Here is a 26,281-nt window from a genome sequence, read left to right on the forward strand (position 1 = left end):
TGTGATGGAACAATTCTATACATTACTTAGTATTCATCGTGTTAAGTGTAGTCTTTAATCCCCATCACTTATATCATCCTCCCCTCCCTCCTGTTAACTATAAGTTTGTTTTCTGCAGTTAAGAGTCTGTTTCTTTACAAATCAAAACCACAGTGAAATACCACCTCACACCAGTCAGAATGGCTAAAATTAACCAGTCAGGAAACAGCAGGTGTTGGTGAGGGTGTGGAGAAAGGGAAACCCTCCTGTATTCTTAGTGGGAATACAAGCTGGTGCAGCCACTCTAGAAAACAGATGGAGCTTCCTCAAAGAGTTGAAAATAGAGCTACCCTGTGACCCAGCAATTACACTACTGGGTATATACCCTAAAGATACAAATGTAGTGATCCAAAGGGGCACATGCACCCAAATGGTTATAGCAGCGATGTCCACAAAAGCCAAACTAAGGAAAGAGCCTACATGTCCATCAACAGATGAATGGATAAAGATGTGTATATATACAATGAAATACTATGCAGCCATAAAAAACCCCAAATCTTGCCATTTGTAATGATGTGGATAGAACTAGAGAGTATTATGCTAAGCAAAATAAGTCAATCTGAGAAGGACAATTATATGATCTCTCTGATATGAGGATTTGAGAGGCAGGGCAGGGGTTCATGGGGGAAGGGAGGGAAAAATGAAACAAGATGGGACTGGGGAGGGAAACAAACCATAAGAGACTCTTAATCTCAGGAAACAAACTGAGGGCTGCTGAGGGGTGGGAAGGAATATGGTGGCTGGGTGATGGACATTGGGGAGGGTATGTGCTATGGTGAGTGCTGTGAAATGTGTAAGACTGATGATTCACAGACCTGTACCCTTGATACAAATTCATTATATGTTAATTTTTTTAAAAAGTCTGTTTCTTGTTTTGTGTCTCTCCCTTTTTTTTTTTAACCTTTGCTCATTAGCTTTGTTTCTTAAATTCCTGATGTAAGTGAAATTGTATGGTATTTATGTTTCTCTGATTTATTTTGCTTAGGATTATACTCTCTAGCTCCATCCATGTTGTTGCAAATGGGAAGACTTCATTATTTTTCATGGCTGAATAACACTCCACTGTATGTATGTGTGTGTGTGTGTGTGTGTGTGTGTGTAGTGTATATATATATTTATCTTACATGTTTATATTTATCTGTTGATGGATACTTGAGCTCCTTCCATAATTTCGTGATTGGAAATAATGCAGTAAACATAAGGGTACATGTATCCTTTGAATTCGTGTTTTTGTATTATGGTAAATATTCAGTATTCCGATTCCTGGATAGTCAGGTAGTTATATTTTTAACTTTTTGAGGAACCTCCATACTGTTTTCCACAGTGGTTGTACAGTTTGTGTTCCCACCAACAGGGTTCCTTTCTCCACATCCTTTTTTTTTTTTTTTTAAAGATTTTATTTATTTGACAGAGAGAGAGAGAGAGAGAGATCACAAGTAGACAGAGAGGCAGGCAGAGAAAGAAGGGGAAGCAGATTCCTGCCTAGCAGAGAGCGCAATGCGGGGCTCAAGCCCAGGACCCTGAGATCATGACCTGAGCTTAAGGCAGAGGCTTAACCCACTGAGCCACCCAGGTGTCTCCTTTCTCTACATCCTTGCCATCATTTGTTCTTTCTTGTGTTTTTATTTTAGTCATTCTGACAGATGTGAGGTGATAATCTCACTGTAGGTTTGTGGGGTTTTTTAGTTTTTTGTTTTTTTTTTTTAATTGTAGTTTTGATTTGCATTTCCCTGGTGATGTATGATGTTGAGCATCTTTTCATGTGTCAGTTTCCCATCTGTATGTCTTCTTTGGAGAAATGTCTATTCATTTCTTCTACTCATTTTTTAATTGGATTATTTGTTTTGGGGATGTTGAGTAATGTCAGTTCTTTATATACTTTGGATACTAACCCTTTATTGGATATGTTGTGTAAATATCTTCTTATTCAGTCTTCTCAAATAGATTGCCATTTAGTTTTGTTGATTGTTTCCTTTGCTGTGCAGAAGCTTTTTATTTTGTAGTACCAATAGTTTATTTTTGCTTTTATTTCCCTTGTCTGAGGAGACATGTCTAGAAAAATGTTGCTATGACCATTGTCAAAGAAATTACTTCCTGTGTTCTCTTCTAGGATTTTTATGGTTTCAGTTCTCCATTTATGTCTTTAATCCATTTTGAATTTATTTTTGTGTGTGATGTAAGAAAGTGATCTAGTTTCATTGTTTTGCATGTAACTGTCCAGTTTTCCCAATACTACTTGTTGAAGAGACTGTCTTTTTCCCATTGCATATTCCTTCCTCCTTTGTCAAAGATTAATTGTGCCAGTACCATATTGTTTTCATTTCTCACAACTTTGTAATATAACTTGAAGTCTGGAGTTGTGACACCTCAAGTTTTGTTTTGTTTTGTTTTTTCAAAATTGCTTTGGCTGGGGCGCCTGGGTGGCTCAGTGGGTTAAGCCGCTGCCTTCGGCTCGGGTCATGATCTCAGGGTCCTGGGATCGAGTCCCGCATCGGGCTCTCTGCTCAGCGGGGAGCCTGCTTCCCTCTCTCTCTGCCTGCCTCTCCATCTACTTGTGATTTCTCTCTGTCAAATAAATAAATAAAATCTTTAAAAAAAAATTGCTTTGGCTATTCAGGATCTTTTGTGGTTCCATACAAATTTTAGGATTATTTGTTCTAGCTCTGCGAAAGATGTTGTTGGTATTTTGATAGGGATTACATTAAATGTGTAGATTTCTTTGGGTAGTGTGGACATTTTAACAGTATTTGTTATTGTTATTTAACAATATTTTTCTTCCAATCCATGAAGCATGGAATGTCTTTCCACTTCTTAGTGTTGTCTTCAATTCCTTTCATCAGTGTTTTATAATTTTCAGAGTACAGGTCTTTCACTTCCATGGTTAAGTTTATTACTAGGTGTTTTATTATTTTTGGTGCAATTGTAAATGAGATTGTTTTCTTAATTTCTCCTTCTGCTGCCTCTTTGTTAGTGCATAGAAAAGCAACATATTTCTGTACATTGATTTTGTATTCTGAGACTTTACCGAATTCATTTATCAAGTTCTCATAGTTTTTTGGTGGTCTTTAGGATTTTCTATATATAGTATCATGTCATTTGCAAATAGTGAAAGTTTTCATCTTCATTACCAATTTAGATGCCTTTTATATCTTTTTGTTGTCTGATTGCTGTGGCTAGGACTTCCAGTGTTATGTTGAGTAACAGTTGTGAGAGTGGACATCATTGTCTTATTCCTGACCTTAGGGGAAAAGCTATCAGTTTTTCCCCATTGAATATGATGATTGTTACAGGTTTTTCATATAGGCCTTTATTATGTTGAGGTATTTTTCCTCTAAACCTACTTTGTTGAGGATTTTTATTATGAATGAATATTATACTTTGTCAATTTTTTTGCATCTATTGAGATGACCATATGGTTTTATCTTTTCTTTTATTGATGTATCTCATTGAATGATTTGCAGATATTGGACCACCCTTGCATCCAGGGAATAAATCTCACAGGATTGTGGTGAACGATTTTTTTAATGTGTTGTTGAATTTGGTTTATTAGAATATTGTTGAGGGTTTTTTGCATCTGTTCATCAGAGATATTGGCCTATAGTCTTCTTTTTTTTGTGGTGTTTTTATCTTGTTTGGTATCAGGATTATGCTGGCCCCATAGAATGATATTGGAAGATTCCCATCCTCTTATTTTTGGGGGCATAGTTTGAGAGTAAGTTTGGTTTTTTGGGGGGGGGGTGGGTAGAGGGAGAGAGAATCTTAAGCAGGCTCTACGCCAAGCATGGAGCCCAATTCAGGGCTCGATCTCACAACCTGAGATCATGACCCCAGCTGAAATCAAGAGCTGGACGCTTAACTGACTGTGCCACTCAGGTGTTCCAAGAAGAATAAGTATTAACTCTTCTTTAAATGTTTGCCAGAATTCGCCTGTGAAGCTGTCTGGTGCTTCTGTTTGTTTGGAGTTTTTTGATTACTGACTCAGTTTACTGCTGGTAATTAGTCTGTTCAAATTTTCTGTTTCTTCCTGCTTCAGTTTTGGTAGGTTGTGTGTTTCTAGGAATTTATCCATTTCTTTTAGGTTGTCCAATTTGTTGGCATATGATTTTTCATGATATTCTCTTAGAACTGTTTTTATTTCTGTGGTGTTAGTTATTTCTTCTTTTTCATTTGTGAATTTTTGAGCTCTCTCTCTTTTTTATGACTCTAGCTAGAGGTCAATCAATTTTGTCGATATTTTAAGAGAACCAGCTCCTGGTTTCAGTGATCTGTCTATTGTTTTTTTAGTTTCTATATCATTTATTTTTGCTCTGATCTTTTTTATTTCCTTCTTTTGGCTAGTTTTGGGTTTTGCTTGTTCTTTTTCTTGCTTTTTTAGGTGTAAGATTACTTGATTGTTTATTTGAGTCTTTTCTGGCTTCTTGAAGTAGGCCTGTATTGCTATAAACTTACCTTTTAGAACTGCTTTTGCTGCATCCCACAGATTTTGGACCATTGTGTTTTCATTTTCATTTGTTTCCATGTAATTTTGATTTCTTGGTTGACCCACTCGTCGTTTAGTAGCATGTATCTTATGTTTGTTTGTTTTAAGTAAGCTCTCTACTCAGTGTGAGCCTTGAACTCATGACCCTGAGATCAAGAGTTGTATGCTGTATTGACTGAACTAACCAGGCGCCCCAGTAGTACGTTATTTAACCTTCATGTACTTTTGCTCTTTGCAGATTTTTTTTTTTGAGGTTAATTTCTAATTTCACAGCATTGAGGTAAAAAAAGATGCATTTATCACTTAAATCTTTCTAAATTTGTTGAGACTTGTTTTGTGGCCTAATATGTGATCTATTCTGGAGAATGCTGTATGTGCACTTGAAAAGAATGTGTGTTCTGCTGTATTAGGATGGAGTGTTCTGAATATATCTGTTAAATCCATCTGGTTCAATGTGTCATTCAAAGCCACTGTTTCCTTATTGATTTTCTATTTGGATGGTTGCTCTGTTGATGTAAGTGGAGTATTCAGGTCCCTTCTATTATTCTATTCTTATGATAGTTTTGTTAATGTTTGTTGTTAATGGTTTTGTGTATTTTGGTACTCTCATTTTGGGTGCATAAATATTTATAATTATTACATCTTTTTGTTGGATTGTTTCCTTTATTATATTGTGTCTTTCTTTGTCTCTTGTTACGGTCTTTGTTTTAAAGTCTATGTTGTCCAGTATAAGTATTGCTATCTTGGCTTTGTTTTGATATCATTTGCATAATAAATGTTTCTCCATCCCTTCACATTTTTAAAAAATAATTTAAAAAAATTTTTATAAACATATAATATATTATTAGCCCCAGGGATACAGGTCTGTGAATCACCAGGTTTACACACTTCACAGCACTCACCATAGCACATACCCTCCCCAGTGTCTATAACCCCACCACCCTCTCACTCCCCCCTCCCCCCAGTAACCCTCAGTTTGTTTTGGGAGATTAAGAGTCTTATGGTTTGGGGCACTTGGGTGGCTCAGTGGGTTAAAGCCTCTGCCTTCGGCTCAGGTCATGATCCTGGGGTCCTGAGATCGAGCCCCACATCGGGCTCTCTGCTCAGCGGGGAGCCTGCTTCCTCCTCTCTCTCTGCTTGCCTCTCTGCCTACCTGTGATCTCTGTCTGTCAAATAAATAAATAAAATCTTTAAAAAAAAAAAAAAGAGTCTTATGGTTTGTCTCCCTCCTGATCCCATCTTGTTTCATTTATTCTTTTCCTACCCCCCAAACCTCCCACATTGCTTCGCCACTTCCTCATATCAGGGAGATCATATGATAGCTGTCTTTCTCTGATTGACTTATTTCGCTAAGCATAATACCCTCTAGTTCCATCCATGTTGTTGCAGATGGCAAGTTTTCATTTCTTTTGATGGCTGCATAGTATTCCATTGTATATATATACCACATCTTCTTTATCCATTTATCTGTTGATGGACATCTAGGTTCTTTCCATAGTTTAGCTATTGTGTACATTGCTGCTATCAACATTCAGGTGCACGTGCCCTTTGGATCACTACATTTGTATCTTTAGGGTGAAAACCCATAGTGCAATTGCTGGGTTGTAGGGTAGCTCTATTTTCAACTTTTTGAGGAACCTCCATGCTGTTTTCCAGAGTGGTTGCACCAGCTTGCATTCCCACCAACAGTATAGGAGGGTTCCCTTTCTCCACATCCTCGCCAGCATCTGTCATTTCCTGACTTGTTAATTTTAGCTATTCTGACTGGTGTGAGGTGATATCTCATTGTGGTTTTGATTTGTATTTCTCTGATGCCGAGTGATGCAGTGCACTTTTTCATGTGTCTGTTGGCCATCTGTCATCCCCTCACTTTTAATCTTCAGGTGTCTCTAGGACTGAAAAGAGTATCTTGTGGGCAGCAATTTTTTTCTTAATCCACTCTGTCACTCTGACTTTTGATTAGAATATTTAGTCCATTCATATTCAAAGTAATTATAAGCATTTTTGACATTTTGTTACTTGTTTTGTGGTTGTTTTTATGGTTTTTCTCTGTTCCTTCTCTTGCTCTTTCATGGTGTCCTGACTATCTTTAGTGATATAATTGGATTCCTTTCTCTTTATTCTTTGTGTATCTATTAGTTTTTGATTTATGGTTATCATTAGGTTTGTATAGAATATATTTTGCATATAACAGTCTGTATTTTTTTTAATTTATTTTTATTTATTTATTTTTATTTATTTATTTTTTTAAAAGATTTTATTTATTTATTTGACAGAGAGAAATCACAAGTAGATGGAGAGACAGGCAGAGAGAGAGAGAGGGAAGCAGGCTCTCTGCCGAGCAGAGAGCCCGATGCGGGACCCGATCCCACGACCCTGAGATCATGACCTGAGCCGAAGGCAGCGGCTTAAACCACTGAGCCACCCAGGCGCCCCTGTATTTTTTTTTTTTTAAGATTTTATTTATTTATTTGACAGAGAGAGATCACAAGTAGATGGAGAGGCAGGCAGAGACAGAGAGAGAGAGGGAAGCAGGCTCCCTGCCAAGCAGAGAGCCCGATGCAGGACTCGACCCCAGGACCCCGAGATCATGACCCGAGTCGAAGGCAGCGGCTCAACCCCCTGAGCCACCCAAGCGCCCTATAGCAGTCTGTATTAAGTTGATGGTCATTCAAGTTTGAACTCATTCTTTACTCCTGTCTCCCCCATGTTTTTCAAATATGGTATCATATTTGACATCCTTTTATTTTGTGAATCCCTTGATTGATTTTTACAGGTATACTTTTTTTTTTTTAAACTTCTTTTGTGATCCCTACTTTCCATACTCTCACTTAACGGTCTTTCCTTTCCACTTAAAGAGCCCCCTTTAATTTCTTGTAGGGCTGGTCTAGTGATCATAAATTCTTTTAGTTTTTGTTTGGGAAACTCATTGTCTATCCTTCTATTCTGAATGGTAGTCTTGCTGGACAGAATATTCTTGGCTGCACATTTTTCCTTTTCAGCCCCTTGAATATATCATGCCACTCTCTTCTGGTCTGCAGAGTTTTTGCTAAAAAATCTTCTGATAGCCTTATCATGCTGCCATTGTATGTAACTGTTCTTTTCTCTTACTGCTTTTAATATTTCATCTTTATCATTAATTTTTGCATTTTAATAACTATATATGTTGGTGTGGACCTCCTAGGGTTGATTTTGCTGGGGGCATTGTTGTGCCTCCTGGATCTAGATACCTGTTTGCTTCCTCATATTAGGGAAGTTTTCAGCTATTATTTCTTCAAATAAATGTTCTGCCCCCTTTTCTTTCTCTTCTTGTTCTGGGCTCCCTATAATGTGAATGTTACTGCACTTGATGGAGTCATTGAGTTCCTTGAGACTATTCTCAGTTTGTGTTTTTTTTTTTTCCCACTCACTCACTCAACTTGATTGCTTTTCATTACTTAGTCTTCCAGGTCATTAATTTGTTCCTCTGCTTTCATCAGGTATTTTTAATTTCATTTGTTGTGTTCTTCATCTCTTACTGGTTCTTTTTTATCTCCTTGTTAAGGGTCTCACTGATGTTTTCCACCCTTTTCTCAAGTCTGGTGAGTATTTTTATAATCATTACTTTCAGTTCTCTATCAGGCATATTACCTCTTCATGTTTTGTTTAGGTCTTTTGCTGTGGTTTTTGTCCTGTTCTTTCATTTGGAACATATTCCTCTGTTTCCTCATTTTGCCTCTCTCTGTTTGTCTGTTTCTCTGTTAGGAAAGTGAGCTGTATCTCCTGCACTTGGAGGTTATATTCACATGAAGAAGACATCCTGTAATGCCCTGCTGTACAGTTTTTCTGTTCCCCAGGACCTGGTGCTTCAGGGAGCATCTCGTATGTTTATTGCTTATGACCTGCTAGTGTGCCCTGGCTTCTTTTTCCTTCAGTCCAGTCATCTTCAGAGGTTCCTTTTGCCTGTTGTGGGCAATGTTTGGTCTTGACCAGGGTAGGATGTGTTCTAGTAAGGTGTGCTCTGGTCTGCTTGCAAAATGAAACCTGCTGTTGCTGCCACTAATACTGAGGCCCTGTAAAATGCTCAGTTTGGAGACATGGTGTTGGCAGGCTTTGCAACGGTCTTATGGCAGAGGAGACCCGCAGTGCCAGGACTGAGGCAAGCATGACTGGGAAGGGCAGATCATCCAAGCACATGGGAGTGAGGCTTGGTGTAAGCAAATTAGATAGTGAGTGTTAGCAATGAGCTGGTTCCTGCCTATGGCCATTGTGTTTATACTGGGAGACGGGGGAGAGAAATGGAGCCTGCTGGTTCCTTTGTTCTTGGAGAGGTCTCCCTGCATCCTGCCTCTCCTGGACTTGGTCTGAGATGAGTAAATAACTCCTTCCTGTCTGCCTCAGGAATTTTTCAAACTGTTGCTTCTATGCTGTATTTCTGCAAGCTGTTTGTCACTGTCTCTTTAAGCATAGGGACTTAACTTCTTTAGCTCTTAGAGCTCTCCCAGAACTGAGCCCACTGATTTTTCAAGTTCCAGACTTTAAGTCCCACTGGTTTAAGAACTCATGAAATTTGGCCCCTCTCACTTTCAAAGCCAAATGTTGTGGCTCAGCGGGTTAAAGCCTCTACCTTCGGCTCAGGTCATGATCTCAGGGTCCTGGGATGGAGCCCAGCATTGGGCTCTCTGCTCAATGGGGAGCCTGTCTCCCTCCCCACCCCTCCTCTCTGCCTATTTGTGATCTCTGTCAAATAAATAAATAAATAAATATGTAATCTTAAAAAAAAAAACTGCACCAAATGTTACGGGGAATCATCTTCCTTGTGTAGGCTCCCTTGTGTGACAGTCTTTTTTTTTTTGCCCTTCTTTGTACTGCCAGCTCTTTCCCTACTGCACATAGCTGTGGTCTTTTCTCCCAAATTGCGTCTCCATTCTTCCTCCCTTCTTTGATGTGGCCTCTACTCTACTTTTAGTTTGTAGTTTGTTCTGCCAGTCTTTGGGTTATTTTCTGGGTTATTTATGTTGATGTGAGCGTTAATCTAGTTCTGTCTGTGGGATGAGGCAAGCTTTGGGTCCTCCTCCTCCACTATCTTCCCAGCCTCCAGTAGTAGTCTTTTTTTGACTGGCTTATTTTGCTTAGCATAATACCCTCAAGACTCATCCATGTTGTAGCACATGTCAGAAATTTCTTTCCTTTTAAAGGTTGAATATTATTCCATTGTATGGAATTTTTCTTAATCATTCATCTATTGATGGATACGAATTGCTTCCATGTTTTAGCTACTGTGGATAATGCTGCTGTGAACCTGGGTGTGCAAATACCTCTTCAAAACCCTGCTTTCAGTTCTTCTGGGTATACGTAGCAGTGGAATTTCTGGATCATATGGAAATTCTATTTTTAATTTTTAACTTTTTGAGGGGCATCCATACTGCTTTTTATAGTGGCTGTACCATTTTATATTCCTATCAGTAGGGCACAGGTTCCATTTTCTTCATATCCTTGTCAGTACTTATTTTCTGTTTTCCTGGTAGTAGTCATCCTAATGGGTATGAAGTGGTATCTTAGGTAGTTTTGGTTTACATTTCTCTAATGGTTAATGATATTGACCATATATCACTTGCTTATTGGGCATTTGTATATCTTCTGGAGAAATGTCCATTCAAGTCCTTTGCCCATTTTTTAATAGAATTGGTTTTTGTTGTTGCTATTGTTGTTGAGTTTCAGGAGTTCTCTGTGTTTTTTGGATATTAGTTTCCTGTCAGACATATGATTTCCAAATATTTTCTCCCAACCTATGGGATGTTTTTTTTCTCTGTGGATAGTGTGTTTTGATGCACAAATTTGAAAACTTATGCATACAGATTCCATGTTTTTTTCTTTTTGCCTATACCTTTGGTGTCATATCCAAGAAGTCTATGCCAGATCAATTCCATGCATCTTTTGCCCTATATTTTCTTCTGAGTTTTATGGTTTTAAGTCTTACATTTCATATTAACTGTTTGAATGAATTGATCTAATTAAAAAGAAAAAATAATTTTATTGTTATTCATTGTATTTGTCAGTTTGGGGGCAGTTGATACTGGTATGATTGCATTTGTTGTTCAAGATCTTGGCATTTTTTTTTTACATTTTTAAAAAGAAATCTCTGTATATTTCTTGCTGAGTTTCTTACCTTTTTTGGTCATTGCTACTGTAAATAGGGGTAATTTTTTCCCATTTACTCCTCTTAAATAGTTGTTATCAGAAGACATAGTTTTACGTATCAGAAAATTGCTGAATTCTGAGTATGAATTTTGTAATCAGCCTTGTCTGGAAGTACTTTCCTGGTTTGAAAGAGCTTGATTCTCTTGGGGCTTCTCTGTAAACAGTCATATCTAAATATGATAATATTACCTCATCAGTTCTATTTTACATACTTCTATCATTCTTTTGCATAATTGCATTGGCTGGTATCTGCCTGTAGAACAATGTTATGTAATAATGGTGAGTAGTGATAATTGACATTCTTTCTTATTTTTTTCTTTAACTGGACTGTTTCTTGAATGACACTTAATGAAAAATACATCCATAGATGCTGAAAGGGCATTTGATAAAATTCTATGTGCATTCTTCGTAAAATATAATTTCAAATTAAGTAATTGTAATTTTCCTTTTTTTTTTTTTTTTTAAAGATTTATTTATTTGACCGAGAGAGAGGGGGAAGCAGGCTCCCTGCTGAGCAGAGCCCTGATGTGGGTCTTGACCTGAGCTGAAGGCAGAGCCTTAACCCACTGAGCCACCCAGGTGCCCCTCGTCATTTGCTTTTTATTAAGTATTTATAACAAGGATTTAGGAAGACTATTTTTTTTTTAAAGATTTTATTTATTTATTTGACAGAGAGAGATGACAAGCAGGCAGAGAGGCAGGCAGAGAGAGAGGGAGGAAGCAGGGCTCCCTGCTGAGCAGAGGAGCACGATGCAGGGCTCGATCCCAGGACCCTGAGACCACGACCCAAGCTGAAGGCAGCGGCCTAACGCACTGAGCCACCCAGGCACCCCTAGGAAGACTATTTTATAATGAATATATAATATATTTTAACATCTTTAAAAGCCTATCTTAGCTTTTGGTTAAAAAGCACTACTATTTAAATAATTATTAATAAATAAGTAAAAATATAATTTTTCTTTTTGTTAAAACTTATCTATAAAAGAGTATGGGCCCCATTGCCAGTTAGATGGGCAACACTTTGACAATTTTAATTTTTTTCTATGGTAATTAGTCCACTTAGATCATCTCATTCTTCTGGAGGCAAATTTGGTAACTTATATCTTATTGGAAAATCATCCATTTTTTTCAGGTTCTCATTTATTTGCTCCAGGCTGAACAAAATAGCTCTTAAAATTTTTAAATTCCTTCTGCTTCTGTGGTACTTTTTCTCTTTAATCCTTTCGTACGCTGCATATTTGTGTTTTCTCTCTTTTTTTCTTGATTAAGTTTGTAAGTGTTTATGGTTTATTGTTTGAAAAGACACAGATGTGGTTACTATTTTTCTTTTCTTTCTCTTTTTGACTTAAATGTTTGAGATATACAAGTAAATAAGTATATGGAATGATAAAATTAATCCCCTTTATAACCTATTAACTCTCCTTATACAGTCCAACATAATGTTGAAGGTTCTCTATTCCCCAACCTAAAAAGAACCTTTGTTCTTTTGCATGGAGAGGCGAAATTTGGTATCTTGTAATTCTTGTGTGCTTCTTATATTTTTATTTTTATTTTTAAGTTTTATTTATTCACTTGAGAGAACACGCAAGAGTCCGCAGGAGGTTGGGGGTGGTGTGTGGAAAAGCAGATTCCCTGCAGAGCAGAGAGCCTGTTTGCAGGGCTTGATCCCAGGACCCTGGGATCATGACTCTGGAGCCAAAGAACAGACACTTAACTCACTGAGCCACCCAGGCAGCCCTTATATTTTTATTCTATAAGTGTACATTTTTAAGTGATATTAGTGACTTATATATGTCACTTTGAAAGGTATATAAATACATTACATTTATAAGGTTTAACTGTTGTGGCATGTGTTTAATTAATTTTCACTGCTGTAGAATTATAGTGGATACTCTAGTACTCTGCCCAGATCTGCTCTTCATAACTGAGTACTGGCACTTTCTTACCTGAGGTTAGGCTTGCTCTCAGAGGAATCCTGTGAGAACTGACTGGGTGCTGCAGGGATATGAGAAGCGACCCAGGGGCTTCTGGGTGGCTCAGTTGGTTAAGCGTCTGCCTTCAGCTGAGGTCATGATCCCAGGACTCCTGGGATCGAGACCTATGTCAGGCTCCTTGCTCAGTGGGGAGCCTGCTCCCTCTCCCTCTGCAGGGTTCCCCCTACCCCCACCTTGGGCGCTCTCATCCTCTCTCGTGCTCTCTGTCTCTGTCACATAAATAAATAAAATCTAGAAAATAAAAAAATTTTTTAAGCAAAGATTAAAAACAAAGAAGAAGCAGCAGTAACCCAACTTGCCTCCATTTGGGACAGCTCTGAAGGGCATCCCATGCCCAAGTTCCATGTAATATCAGCTAAGGCCCCAGGTGTACCCTCACTGAGGTCAGTTTCTCCTCATTCCTTTTTTCATGTCTTTTTTCATCCTTATACTTGTGTCTCATATGAGCACTCCCTGGGAGCTTCCTGAATGCTAGACTCCCTCTCTCTTTCTCAAAAAAAAATGAATATAAGATAGTTGGAATTTTCTGCATTTTCTTTTTGGTGGATATTCAGTTGTATAAATACCATTTATTAAATCAATCCTGATAAAGCACAAATACAGTATATTATGGGGGCGCCTGGGTGGCTCAGTGGGTTAAAGCCTCTGCCTTCAGCTCAGGTCATGATCCCGGGGTTCTGGGATCGAGCTCCGCATCGGGCTCTCTGCTCTGCAGAGAGCCTGCTTTCTCCTCTCTCTCTGCCTGCCTCTCTGCCTACTTGTGATCTGTGAAATAAATAAATAAAATCTAAAAAAAAAAAATACAGTATATTATGTATCTTATAATGCCACATACTATTTATCATTACTATGTGCATTCTGTTGTATTTACTGTGGTTCGCTATATGTTCTCTTTGCGTGTTTTTTTTTTTTTAAAGATTTTATTTATTTATTTGACATAGACACAGCGAGAGAGGGAACACAAACAGGGGGAGTTGGAGAGGGAGAAGCAGGCTTCCTGCTGAGCAGGGAGCCTGATGTGTGCAGGACTTGATCCCAGGACCCTGGGATCATGACCTGAGCTGAAGCAGACTCTTTTTTTTTTTAAGATTTTATTTATTTATTTGACAGACAGATCACAAGTAGGCAGAGAGGCAGGCACAGAGAGAGAGTAGGGGAAGCAGGCTTTCTGCAGAGAGCCTGATGTGGGGCTCCATCCCAGGACCCTGAGATCATGACCTGAGCCAAAAGCAAGGGCTTTAACCCACTGAGCCATCCAGCGCCCCTGAAGGCAGACTCTTAACGACTGAGCCATCCAGGCGCTCCCCTCTTTGCTTTTTTTAAGCATCTCTTTTGGTATTTAGGAAGGTTTATATATTTTTTTTTCCAGGGGACGATACAGATATTTTTTTTCAGGCGGTCTGTATTTTTATTCTACTAGTACCATTAATACTTTTTATAGTGACTTTTATCTCTTTTTTTTAAACTTAACTTTTTACAATCAGTTTTAAATGATATTCTTTGATGTGTACGTATTAACTATATATAACAATCAATAATCCTTATTTTCCTCCTTTTCTCTCGTGGCTTGTTCCACCTTTTAGTTGTATTCTCTTTATACTTTGTCAAAGCAGGTACTTTTACATGTTGTTCTTCACTCTATGATCCCAGTCTTGTTTTAGTGTTACCTCTACAATTGAATATATAAAATGCTCACTGGTAGTCCTCTTGAAAAATTTTCTAGGCATGTTTTGGCTAGATGAAGCTCATCCTTTAATAGATTGCCCAGAAAGGACACACATCTATAGTATTCCCTGGGTTCCACCATATTCAGACTTTTTCTCCTGAGTTATTAATAGAATTGGCATATAACATTACATGAGTTTAAAGTGTACAACTTAATGATTTGATACATGTATATATTGCAAAATAATGACCACAATAGGTTTAATTAATATTTATCACCTCGTGTAGTTAATACAAATTTTTTTCTTATTATTAGAACTTTTATTTTTATTTTTATTTTTATTTTTTAAGATTTTATTTATTTGACAGACTGAGATCACAAGTAGGCAGTGAGGCAGGCAGAGAGAGAGGGAAGCAGGCTCCTTGCTGAGCAGAGGGCCCGATGCGGGGCTCGATCCCAGGACCCTGAGTTCATGACCTGAGCCGAAGGCAGAGGCTTAACCCACTGAGCCACCCAGGTGCCCCTTCTTATTAGAACTTCTAAAAATTTACTCTTTTCGCAACTTTAAGATATGCAATACTGCATTGTTAACTATGGTCACTATGCTATACATTACATCCCCATAACTTATAACGGAAAGTTTGTACCTTTTGACACAGCTTCTCTCAGTTCACCCCCAACCCCACCCCCTGCCTCTGGCAAACCACCAATACTTTTTCTGTCTCTGTGGCGTTGAGGTTTTTTAGATTCCACACAGAAGTGAGGTTATATAGTATTTGTTTTCTCTCTGATTTATTTCTCTTAACTAGTAATGCCCTCAAGGTCATCCATGGTTGTTACGATGGCTAGGATTTCCTTCTTTGTCTAAGTCTGAATAATTATCCCCACCACCTCTCCAGTATCTACCTCATTTTCTTTATCCATTCATCTGTTGATAGAACATTTAGATTGTTTCTGACCATGTCTTGGTTATTGTGAATAATGTCATGTAGTGACAATCAGGCTGCAGATACCTGTTTGAGGTAATGATTTTAGTGATTTAATTCCTTGGATATATATCCAGAAGTGAGATTGCTAGATCATATGGTAGTTCTAATTTAATTTTTTGAGGAACTGCCATACTGTTTTCCATAGTGGGCTGCACCAATTTACATTCCCACCAACAGTGCACAAGCGTTCTTTTCTCCACATTCATGCCAACCACTCATCTCTTGTGTCTTTGATGACAGTCTTTCTGAATATTGTGAGGTGATCTCTCGAGGTTTTGATTTGCATTTCCCTGCTGATTAGTGATGTTGAGCAGCTTTTCATGTGTCTGTTGACCATCTGTATGTCTTCTTTGGGAAAGTGTCTATTAGTTCCTCTTCCCATTTTAAAATCAGAGAGTTTTTTGCTTTTGAGCTATATGATTTTTTTAATATATTTTGGATATTAACCCTTTATCATACGTATAGTTTTCAAATATTTTCTCCCACTTAGTAGGTTGGCTTTTACATTTTGTTGATGGCTGCTTTTGCTGTGCAGAGCTTTTTAGTTTGATATAGTCCCACTTGTTTGTGTTTGCTTTTGTTGCCTTTGCCTTTGGTGTCAAGTTAAAAAAAAAAAATCATTCCCAAGACCATCGTCAAGGAGCATACCCCCAAAACAGTTTTTTTGATGTCCTGGAAACTTGAAGTACACAGCTTAGCAGGATATAATATCCTTGGTTTATATTTTCTTTCCTGAAGTTTTCTTGAAAATACTATTCTACTATTATCTTGCTCTATATGTTGTTTTTGAGAAATCTTTTGCTAGTCTAAATTCCTTACCTTTACCCTTTACCTTTGTAAATTGTTTTTTCTGTTTGCCTGGAAGCCCTGAAGTTTTGTTTTTTGTTTTTGTTTTTTTGTCTTTATACAGTTTTACTGGGCTATGTGTCACAGTCAATCATTCTGGGTCAGTTTTCTTAAGTATCTGGTAGGCCTTTTTAACATGTAGATTCAGCCCTTTTATTTCCGGGAAGTTTCCTTATGTTATAATTTTAATATTAGTGCTGTTCCATTGTTTTGATTTTCTTCATCAGGGGCACCAATAATACTAATGTTCCTTTCCTGTTACCCATTTCATTTAGCCAGTTTCTCTCTGACCCTTTTGCTTCTTTCTTTATGTCATTTTCATTCTCTTTATCATTTTCCTCCTTTTCTTCACCATCCTTTATTGTGTTTTCATTAAAATCTATTCTTTCTCAGGGTGCCTGGGTGACTCAGTCAGTTAAATGTCCAACTTTTGGTTTTGGCTTAGGTCATGGTCTCAGGGTCCTGAGATCAAGCCCCACGTCCAGCTCTGCAGTCAGCACTAACTCAGCTTCAGAGTCTCTCTCCTGCCCCTCCTGCTCCTGCCAGGAGCGTGCAGGCACTCCGTCTCTCTCTCTCTCTCTCTCTCTCTCTCTCAAGTAAATAAATAAATAAATAAATCTTTAAAAAAAAGTTATGGAGAGGGTGATTGGGTTATGGACATTGGGGGAAGGTATGTGCTGTGGTGAGTGCTGTGAAGTGTGTAAGCCTGTACCCCTGGGGCAAATAATACATTATATGTTAATAAAAAAAAAAAAGTTCTCATGTGCCTTATCTCATTTAGTTTTTCATTTCTTAAATGATTTGGTCTTTTATTCTGTTTCTTTTTTTTTTTTTTTTTAAGATATGCTTATTTTAGGGAAAGAGAGCACAAGCAGGGGGAGGGACAGAGGAAGGAGGGAAAGGATCTCAAGCAGACTACCCGCTGAGCATGGAGCCCAACATGGGGCTCGATCTCATGACCTGAGATCACAACCTGAGCCAAAACCAAGAGTCAGACACCTAACCAACTGAGCTGAGCCACCTAGGTGACTGTTTATTCCATTTCTTTATGGCATTCCATCAACTCTGTTTAAATTTCTTTCTCTTTTTTTGGTCCATTTTTATTCTTTGTTTTTGTCTTTCTGACTTAAAGTTTTTTTCTGCACATTTTTGTTTGAGGGTATTTAAATCAATATGAAGTGAGTGTTAGTTTTCCCCGGCTCCATGGTTCATTTTGGGAGAGAAAACTATCAATAGCAAACATTCCATTTGTATTTTTCTGATTTTTGCAGTACTTTTGTATGCATATAGTTTGCTTTTGTTGTTGTGTCTCTGCATTCTGTGGACAAAGTTTTAGAGTTTTAGAGAGTTCTTCTGTCACTCTGGGGTAGTCCTTTCTATGCTTCCTCTCTGAGTTCCTTATACCCCTGTGCCCTTTTTCATGGAGTCTTTTTGGCCTCCCTCCTTTCCCTCTCTGCATCCCTAGGCTTACAGTATGCAGGCAATGGGATTTCGGTGGGAATTATTTGTTTTCCTTTACTTACAGGTAATTTGAAAATTGCTGTAATCTCTGTCTCCTAGGAATGATAGTGTTGAAGTCGTGGGTCCTGTGTGGTTTTATTTATTCTCCTTGTTTATTTTATATCTGTTTTGGGAAGTTGAAAGAGAGATTTGTAATCAGGCTACTACATTCATTGTTCTATGAACTTGAAAGATCCAACAATCCCTATTTTCATATAATTTTATACCTGAAAAATACAAGAGTCAACTGAAAAACTACAGATGGTAAAAACTCAGTTCTGTGGTGAGATTATAAAATTAGCAAATGGAAATCTGTAACTTTATTACGTATAAACAGGTTGGAAGCTACGATGGAGAATTCCATGTATGACAGGAGAAGAACCTGTTAAGCTAAAACAACACCAAAACCTGGGAATATAACAAGACATGTATAAAACCTAGTGTGTGAGTTTCCTACAGCTGCCATAAAAAAGTGTCACACAGTAGGTGGCTTAAAACAACAGGAAGTTATTCTCTCACTGTTCTAAGCTTGAAGTCCAAAATCAAAGAGTTGGCAGGACCATCCTTCTTGTGAAGCTATGAGAGAGGATCTTGCGTCGCTTCTTTCAGCTTCTGGTAGCTCCTTGTGTTTCTTGATTTGTGGCAATGTAACTCCAGTCTCTGCCTTCATCTCTGCATAGCTAACTTCTCTTTGTCATTTCTCCTGTTCGGAAGAACACCAGTCATATTGGGTTAGGGCTTATCCTAATTTCAGTATGATCTCATCCTAACTTGTTTCCATTTGCGGAGACTGTATTTCTAAATAAGGTCACACTCATAGGTATCAGGGGTTAGAACTTGAATTATCTTTTGGGGAGACACAGTTCAACCCATAACACCTATGTAAGGAATAATTTAGATATCTCTCAAGGGCATAAAGCAGATTTGATTAATGGAAGTATATACAATATTCTTAGGTAAGATGATTCAACATTTTTAAGATGTGAAACTTATAAATTAAAGTAATTTAAGGAAGATTGACATGACCCAGTAAAAACAGTGCTCCTTTTTTAAAAAAAAAAATTTTTTTTTCAGTGTTCCAAGATTCATTGTTTATCTTCCACACCCAGTGCTCCATGCAATATGTGCCCTCCTTAATATCTACCGACAGGCTCACCTAACCCCCCACCCCACTCCCCTCCAAAACCCTCAGTTTGTTTCTCAGAGTCCACAGTCTCTCATGGTTTGTCTCCCCCTCTGATTTCCCCCAATTCATCTTTCCTTTCCTTCCCCTAATATCCTCCATGTTATTCCTTATGCTCCACAAGTAAGTGAAACCATATGATAATTGACTTTCTCTGCTTGACTTATTTCACTCAATATAATCTCCTCCAGTCCGGTCCATGTTGATACAGAAGTTGGGTATTCATCCTTTCTGATGGAGGCATAATATTCCATTGTATATATGGACCATATCTTCTTTATCCGTTCTTCTGTTGAAGGGCATCTTGGCTTTTTCCACAGTTTGGCAATTGTGGCTGTTGCTCCTATGAACACTGGGGTACATATGGCTCTTCTTTTCACCACATCTGTATCTTTGGGGTAAATACCCAGTAGTGCAGTTGCAGGGTCTGAGGGTAGCTCTATTTCTAATTTCTTAAGGAATCTCCACACTGTTCTCCAAAGTGGCTGCACCAACTTGCATTCCCACAACAACACACTGCTTCTTTTTGATTGCTTCCCATGTTGTCTTCTTAGACTCTTGGGTAAATTGAACATTTGATGCTTGTGAGTTCTTTATATAGTACTTTATCTAAATTTATATTACTACCCATATGATATTTTAAGAACTCATCTTGTCTGTTGTGATGGGTCAAGTTGGGATAAGTCTTAACATTTTTATTACTAATGTAAAGCTGCGTTGATCTGGAAATGCAACTTTGCTAAAGAGCACATGTGCAACAACTGATTTAATCCATGCAATTTAATGGTTTAAAATTTGGCTTCTGCTGCTTCGTGTAAAAGAAACTTTCTGTTAGGTCTTGGCAGGATTTGAAATGTGATTTTGTCTTAAATTTATGTGATATCTTCAAATATTGTTTCTTTGGTCAGGACAGAAATATGTTTTCTCTTAGATTTTTGTTTTCAATAAGTAAGAAAACTAGTCAAGAATGTTACAATCTATGAAATGTTTGAAACAAAAAATATTGCTTAGGTTTTATTATAGAAGCACTTGTAAGGAACATGTTATTAACTGGATTTTGTCAGGAGCCATTCTACTTCAGTGAATTTAGGTGGTGACGAGTAATTGTATGTCTAATCTTCCTTTAGTATTAAGCTGTCAGTTGTGAATTATTTTGCTAATGTTTCCATCTATAACACGTTCTAACCAATTTGTTTCTTATTACCACATCTTTTCTACTAGGTATAATTGGCTTGAAGCCTAAAAATCAAGATAGGCAAATTTACCAAGAATTTTATGTTTATTAAAATTAATAACATGAAGGAAGGCCTGAAGACTTCCTTATTAATTATTAATAATTAATTATTATTTATTAATTAATAATTCCTTATTAATTACTGACTAGTGCAGGGATTTTGTCAAAGCTAATTAGAGAGCTGGGGACCCAGAAATGCTTTGAGTTTTGTTTCGATGGGTAAGGTTGTTTGTTAGATAAATGGATTACAGATGATGAATATAAATTTACCTGATGTATCCAAGAAATGAGTGAACATTGCAGTTACTAAAGAACTCTAGAATATAGCTGATATTGCTGGTTTTAAATAATTAGGATGCAGATAGTTTTTACTTAAACTTTGGTGGACATAATTTAGTATCTCCTTTGATTCAGAGGTTTGGTTCCCTACTTAAAATCTTTCTGAGGCTTCCCACTAATCTAATTTTTGAAAAAAATCCAGTGATGACATTTCACCGTGTACCTTCTCTTCTCTCTGCTCTCATCTCATCTCCTAGCAGTCCTCCCTTTTGCCCTGTTTTCAGGTCTCTAGATCTTTCTTCAGTTTCTGGAACTTCACATATGCTTTTCTTCCTATGAGCTTTCCTCTACGCTGGTTGTTCCTTCTGGCTTTGATGAGCCCTCTCTCTTTGCCAGTGGTTTACTGAGTTTTTTGAGCTCAGCACAAATTTCACTTCCTGAAAGTAATCTTCTCTAAATCCACTGGAGTCCCATCCCTTATTTTACATGCTTTCTTTTCATCTTTTTCATCTACTGTAGTAGCCCTTAACAGTAATCGTCATGAAGTAATTATGAAATTCATGTATACTGGATACCCTCATAGTGAAAATGTAGGCTCCACCAGGGCAGGGACTGTCGTCGTTTCTCATAATATCTTTAATGCTCAGCCTGATGTTTGACATTCAGCAGGCAGTAAGTATTTATTGAATATGTAAGTGAATGAGTAGTGCTGAAACATTATTCATTATTCACTACACATCTGTAGAAGACTATTAAAAGTTGTTATTGATTGCTTATAGTATTAATCAGTTTTATCATTGTTGAGAGTCCTGGGTAAAGGCTTATGTAACTCTGGAAAAAAATTTTTCAACTTAAGTAAATCTGGAAAAATTTTTCAACTTAAAAAAGTGAGCAGTAGGGGCGCCTGGGTGGCTCAGCGGGTTAAAGCCTCTGCCTTCGGCTGGGGTCATGATCCCTGGGTCCTGGGATCGAGCCCCTACATTGGGCTCGCTGCTTGGCAGGGAGCCTGCTTCCTCCTCTCTCTCTGCCTGCCTCTCTGTGTACTTGTGATCTCTGTCTGTCAAATAAATAAATAAAATCTTTAAAAAAGTGAGCAGTAGACATAAAAGCACTTTTCTTTTCCTTTTTTTTTTAAGTGTAAAATGTTGCTGGTTCTGTGGGAGAGCAGCTTTTAGTAAAGGTGTTTTTCAGAATTTACTCTTGCCCACTCTTTTTTTTTTTTTTTAATCAGAGAGAGAGGGAGGGAGCACAGGCAGCCAGAGTGGCAGGCAAGGCAGAGGGAGAAAGAAGCAGGCTAGCCCTGCTGAGAAAGGAGCCTGATGTGGGACTCAATCCCAGGACATTGGGATTATGACCTGAACCGAGGGCAGCTGCTTAACTGACTGAGCCAGCCAGATGTCCCATACTCTTGCCCACTCTTGTTTTACCCTTCAAAATGAAATGAAAGAAATCAAAGAAGTATACCCTATTATAAATATTTCAACTATAATTTTTTAAAAAATTAAACACAAATACAATGCTGGCTCCAAAAGACTTTTTGTTCGTGGTAGGAAATTGTCACACTTCTGCTATATAGCTTAATGACATTTCAAATGCATGAATGTGTTATGTGTTTATGTGTCTTTTCATTTACTGCTCTCATTATTCAAAGAGATTATCATATTATTAAAAGATGAAAATAAAATATTGAGTCTATAATTCATTAAGTAAATATTGCCTTAAAAACAAACAAGTTTTCACTTGAGTTCCAAACATGTGCCAGACACTGGTATATAATAGTAAACAGATGGGGTCACTGCCCTTATGAAACTTAATACTTTAGTTGGCAGAGATAGACCACATTCTGATAATCACACAAATAAATAGATAATGACAACCTGGTGTGTGCAGTTAAAGGAGAAGGTAGGAGAGAATTAGTAGAGGAAGACCCCTGACCTAGTCTTGGTATCAGGAGAGAGATAGTTTTCCCTGAGAAGTGACACTGAGAAGAGATCTGAAGGAAGAGGAATTAACCTGTGGTGAATATTCCAGGCTGAGGGAATAGCACGTGCAGAGGCCCTAAGTCAGGAAGAGGATGTTTTTGAGTAACTGACAGCAGAGGACAGGGAACTAGATTAGGGAAGGGTATGGGGAAGTGAATCAACACGGAGGTGGAAAGGTAGTCAGGAGACCAGGTCAAACATTAAGGATTGAGTCATTAAAATATGGTTACTGTCACCAGTTTGGAAACTTAGGTAATCTAAATGTCCATCAGCAGGGGACTAGTAAAGTAAATTGTGGTATTATAATGTAAAGGAATATTATGTAACTGTAAAAAGAAAAATAAAATTTATCATATACTTAAAAGTAAAGAAATTTTGATTTAGTATTATAATTTTTAAAATACAGAACCAAAGAGGATTAAAATCTGACCCAAAGGTATGTATGTGACCCGTGACACATGAAATTTTGAAGGATTTTTTGGATATAGTAAATTATCCTCTTATGGATATATTGTAATAGTAATTACAAATTTTGTTCTGTTTTGAGAATCTATGTATTGTACCTCTCTCAAGTCTGATATTTTATGTAAATAAGCATTGGTGCTTAAGAACATGTCTACTGGTCTGAGATCCCAGGTTGATACTCTGGCATTACCGTTTACACAGTTGGTTAACTGGGCTAATTACTTCAACTCTCTAAAGCTCAGTTTTGTAAACTGTAAATTGTGACCAGTAATATTTACCTGATAGAGTTGTAGTGTGAATGATGTGAGATCATGCATGTGAAGCATTTAGGAGGGTGCCTAGATATCTTCTTCCCCTAAGAGTTACTTATTATCACTTACTATGAAAAATATCTTCTCATTAATACCAGTTATCTGAAGTTAGAGTGCAGAAAGAGAACACTGAAGGAAGGTATGTCAGAAACTTATTGTAGTTGCCTCTGAGAGCTGGGACCATGGCTGATATTTTTTTCTTATTTTATTGTTTTGTGTATTTTCCAGACCTTGAAACATGGGTATGTTTTTAAAATTAGTAATGTTTTCATTTAAATATGCTGCCTTTGCTGAAATGTAATTTTTTATAGCCTCTTTTTTCAGCAGTGATAGAAAGTCTACATACCCTAATTCAGGTGATGTGAATTCTACAAATTTATCCATAATTATTTCTTCTCTGTGTTTTGATTACCGTTGTACCATTTTTTTACCAATTTAAAAGGCTTTGTGGCCAGAGATGCTAAATTGTGATTGGAAAGGAAAAGGGCTTCTTGCATTTTGAGACCATCTGTGGGAGTTGCATTGTCTGAAACTGACAAGAGATATGGCAGATGGCGAGGTCACAAAGATTGACTTTTTGAGCTTGACATAATGTGTTCATGAAACTGGAAGAAGAAATCCGACTTATTTTTTAACTAACTGAAGAACTTGGTCACAGGAAAAAGTGTACGATTGTTGAGCCTGGATAAAACATAATGCATCAGTGCACATGACTGGTTTATCATTGAGAATCACCAGTGCCAGCAAAGATGGCAATTTCTTGAAACATCCAGTGCCATGTTTATTTACTTTCTGGACACTTGGGTTTTAAGTCATATGTTACAAATAATTTTTAGATTAAAAATAATGTTTTAAAAAAAGCAAAAGCTTTAAAAATACTTAGAAATGTGTATTTCTAAACTAAAGGCTATAAACTCTCACTCAAAACCAGTACAGCATACTTCATTTTTAATTGAATGAGGCAGATCTCTGTCATAATCCCATTTCTTTTTATAACATTTATCTTAATGTATTTTTACATAATTTTTTAAAAAAGATTTTTATTTATTTGAGAGAGAGAGGAACCAGTAACAGGGTAGGGGCAGAGGAAGAAACAGACTCCTTTTTTTTTTTTTTTTTAAGATTTTATTTATTTATTTGTCAGGGATAGGGGGAGAAAGAGCGAGCAAGCACAGACAGATAGAGAGGCAGGCAGAGGCAGAGGGAGAAGCAGGCTCCCTGCCGAGCAAGGAGCCCAATGTGGGACTCTATCCCAGGGCGATGGGATCATGACCTAAGCGGAAGGCAGCTGCTTAACCAACTGAGCCACCCAGGCGTCCCAAGAAGCAGACTCCTTGTTGAGCAGGGAGTCTGACGAAGTGGGGCTCAATCCCGGGTCTCCAGATCATGACCTTGGGCCTAAGGCAGGCACTTAACCAACTGAGCTATCCAGGTGCCCCAGTATTTTACATAATTTAAATTATCTTTGAAAGTTTATGCTTGCTGTTTCTCTGATCTACTAGGATGTCTTCAGTGCCTAGATGAATGCCTTGCACATAGTGGGTGTTCAGTGCTTGCTGGATAAATAAATTAATGACTAAAGTTATTGCTTACTTCTGTTAATTTTAGAAAAGTTTTTCTAACCATAATTAAACATTTTATTTCCTTTTAAAACTAGATTTATGGTGTGGTTATTTTTTTACTTCTACTACACGTGAGTTATGTATTACTTATTTTGGAAGAAGGAACCTTAATTTGTCATGAAAAACAGCAAACTGCTTTTTTAAACCCTAACACTGTGGGCTTATACTCTGCTAGGCAGTGTCCTAATAATTTTTTATGTATTGACTCAAGTAGATGTACTATTTGTTACTATTTTTGCAGATGGGAGAAATTGAGGCACAGAGATGTTCCAGTAAAATTTACTCTAGAAAAAAAAAAGAAATCCATGCCAAACATTTTATCATTTCAAGCATTTATCATTTAGGTAGCATTTAGAGATTCTTAATTTGTACTTAGCTCTGGTGAAAGGATACAAAGAATACTAAGAAAAATTAAGTTTGTTAATGTGGCTCATTAACGTGCCTAAGCAGTATTTTATTGGTCACCACTTGCTATTGTGTGCTGAAATAGTAACAAGTCTGTTAAATTTTTTTTTTTTTAATTTGGGTAAATATCACAGTGTCACCCAGAAGCTCAGCCGTTAGGAGATAGAATACTGTATTGAATACTGAATATTGTAATGAAGCAGAGGTATGGAGACAAGCCACTTTAAGCATAACAATTATATTTTGGAGTGAAGAAATGGGGAGAAGGGAAAAAGGGCATTTACTAGCTGAATCTGGTACACCAGCCCAATGATGTCTGCTTATATTTCATTGACTAGAATTATGTCCTATGTTCAGTACATCTGAAAGGGAGACTGAGAATGTAGTACTCTTTTTTTTAAGTTGGGCACATTGCCACCTTCAACTTCTCCTAAGGAAGAAGAGGATAAGATACTGGGTAGGCAAACCATATCTGCCTTAGATACAGTAGGTTTCTAAAATTTGACGGGGACTTTGATGGAAAACACTTCATTGTTTTTTGTTATAACTATATTTTCATAGGTCAGAAGGTACTCTTAGAAATATGTAAAATTGGGGGCGCCTGGGTGGCTCAGTGGGTTAAGCCGCTGCCTTCGGCTCAGATCATGATCTCAGGGTCCTGGGATCGAGTCCCACATCGGGCTCTCTGCTCGGCAGGGAGCCTGCTTCCCTCTCTCTCTCTCTGCCTGCCTCTCCATCTACTTGTGATTTCTCTCTGTCAAATAAATAAATAAAATCTTTAAAAAAAAAAATTAAAAAAAAATAAAAATAAAAAAAAGAAATATGTAAAATTGATTTTTTTTTGTGTTTAGGAGTATTTGGTGTTTATGTATGAACTGTAGGGCTTTTGTCACACTGACTTGGATCTAAAGATTTTCATTTAGGCAGATTGTATGTAATTTACTGCTAACAAGGTTGAAAAACTCAGTATACCTTTTTTTCAGATGAGGACACTGAAACTCTAAGTGGTTGAGTCACTTGTTCAGGGTCACACAGCTAGTAAGTGTCAAAGCTGAGATTGAGCCTAACTTTAAAAATCCATGCTTTTTTCACTCTGCTAACACTGT

General features: G+C 37.5%; 1 protein-coding gene across 3 annotated transcripts in view; it reads left to right on the forward strand.

The window, feature by feature from the left end:
• Positions 1-26,281, forward strand: part of TFDP2 (transcription factor Dp-2) — a 171,835-nt gene that overhangs the window by 23,693 nt on the left and 121,861 nt on the right. The window contains exon 1 of one of the 3 annotated variants that reach the window (XM_032347002.1): positions 11,257-11,278. The exons of the other annotated variants lie outside the window; for them this stretch is intronic. The gene's annotated coding sequence lies outside the window, so the exon portion shown is untranslated. Of the gene's footprint in view, positions 1-11,256; positions 11,279-26,281 lie in introns of those variants that run through there. 3 annotated transcript variants of the gene reach the window in all.

Source organism: Mustela erminea, chromosome 1 (assembly GCF_009829155.1).
Source record: "Mustela erminea isolate mMusErm1 chromosome 1, mMusErm1.Pri, whole genome shotgun sequence".
Lineage (NCBI taxonomy): Eukaryota > Metazoa > Chordata > Mammalia > Carnivora > Mustelidae > Mustela > Mustela erminea.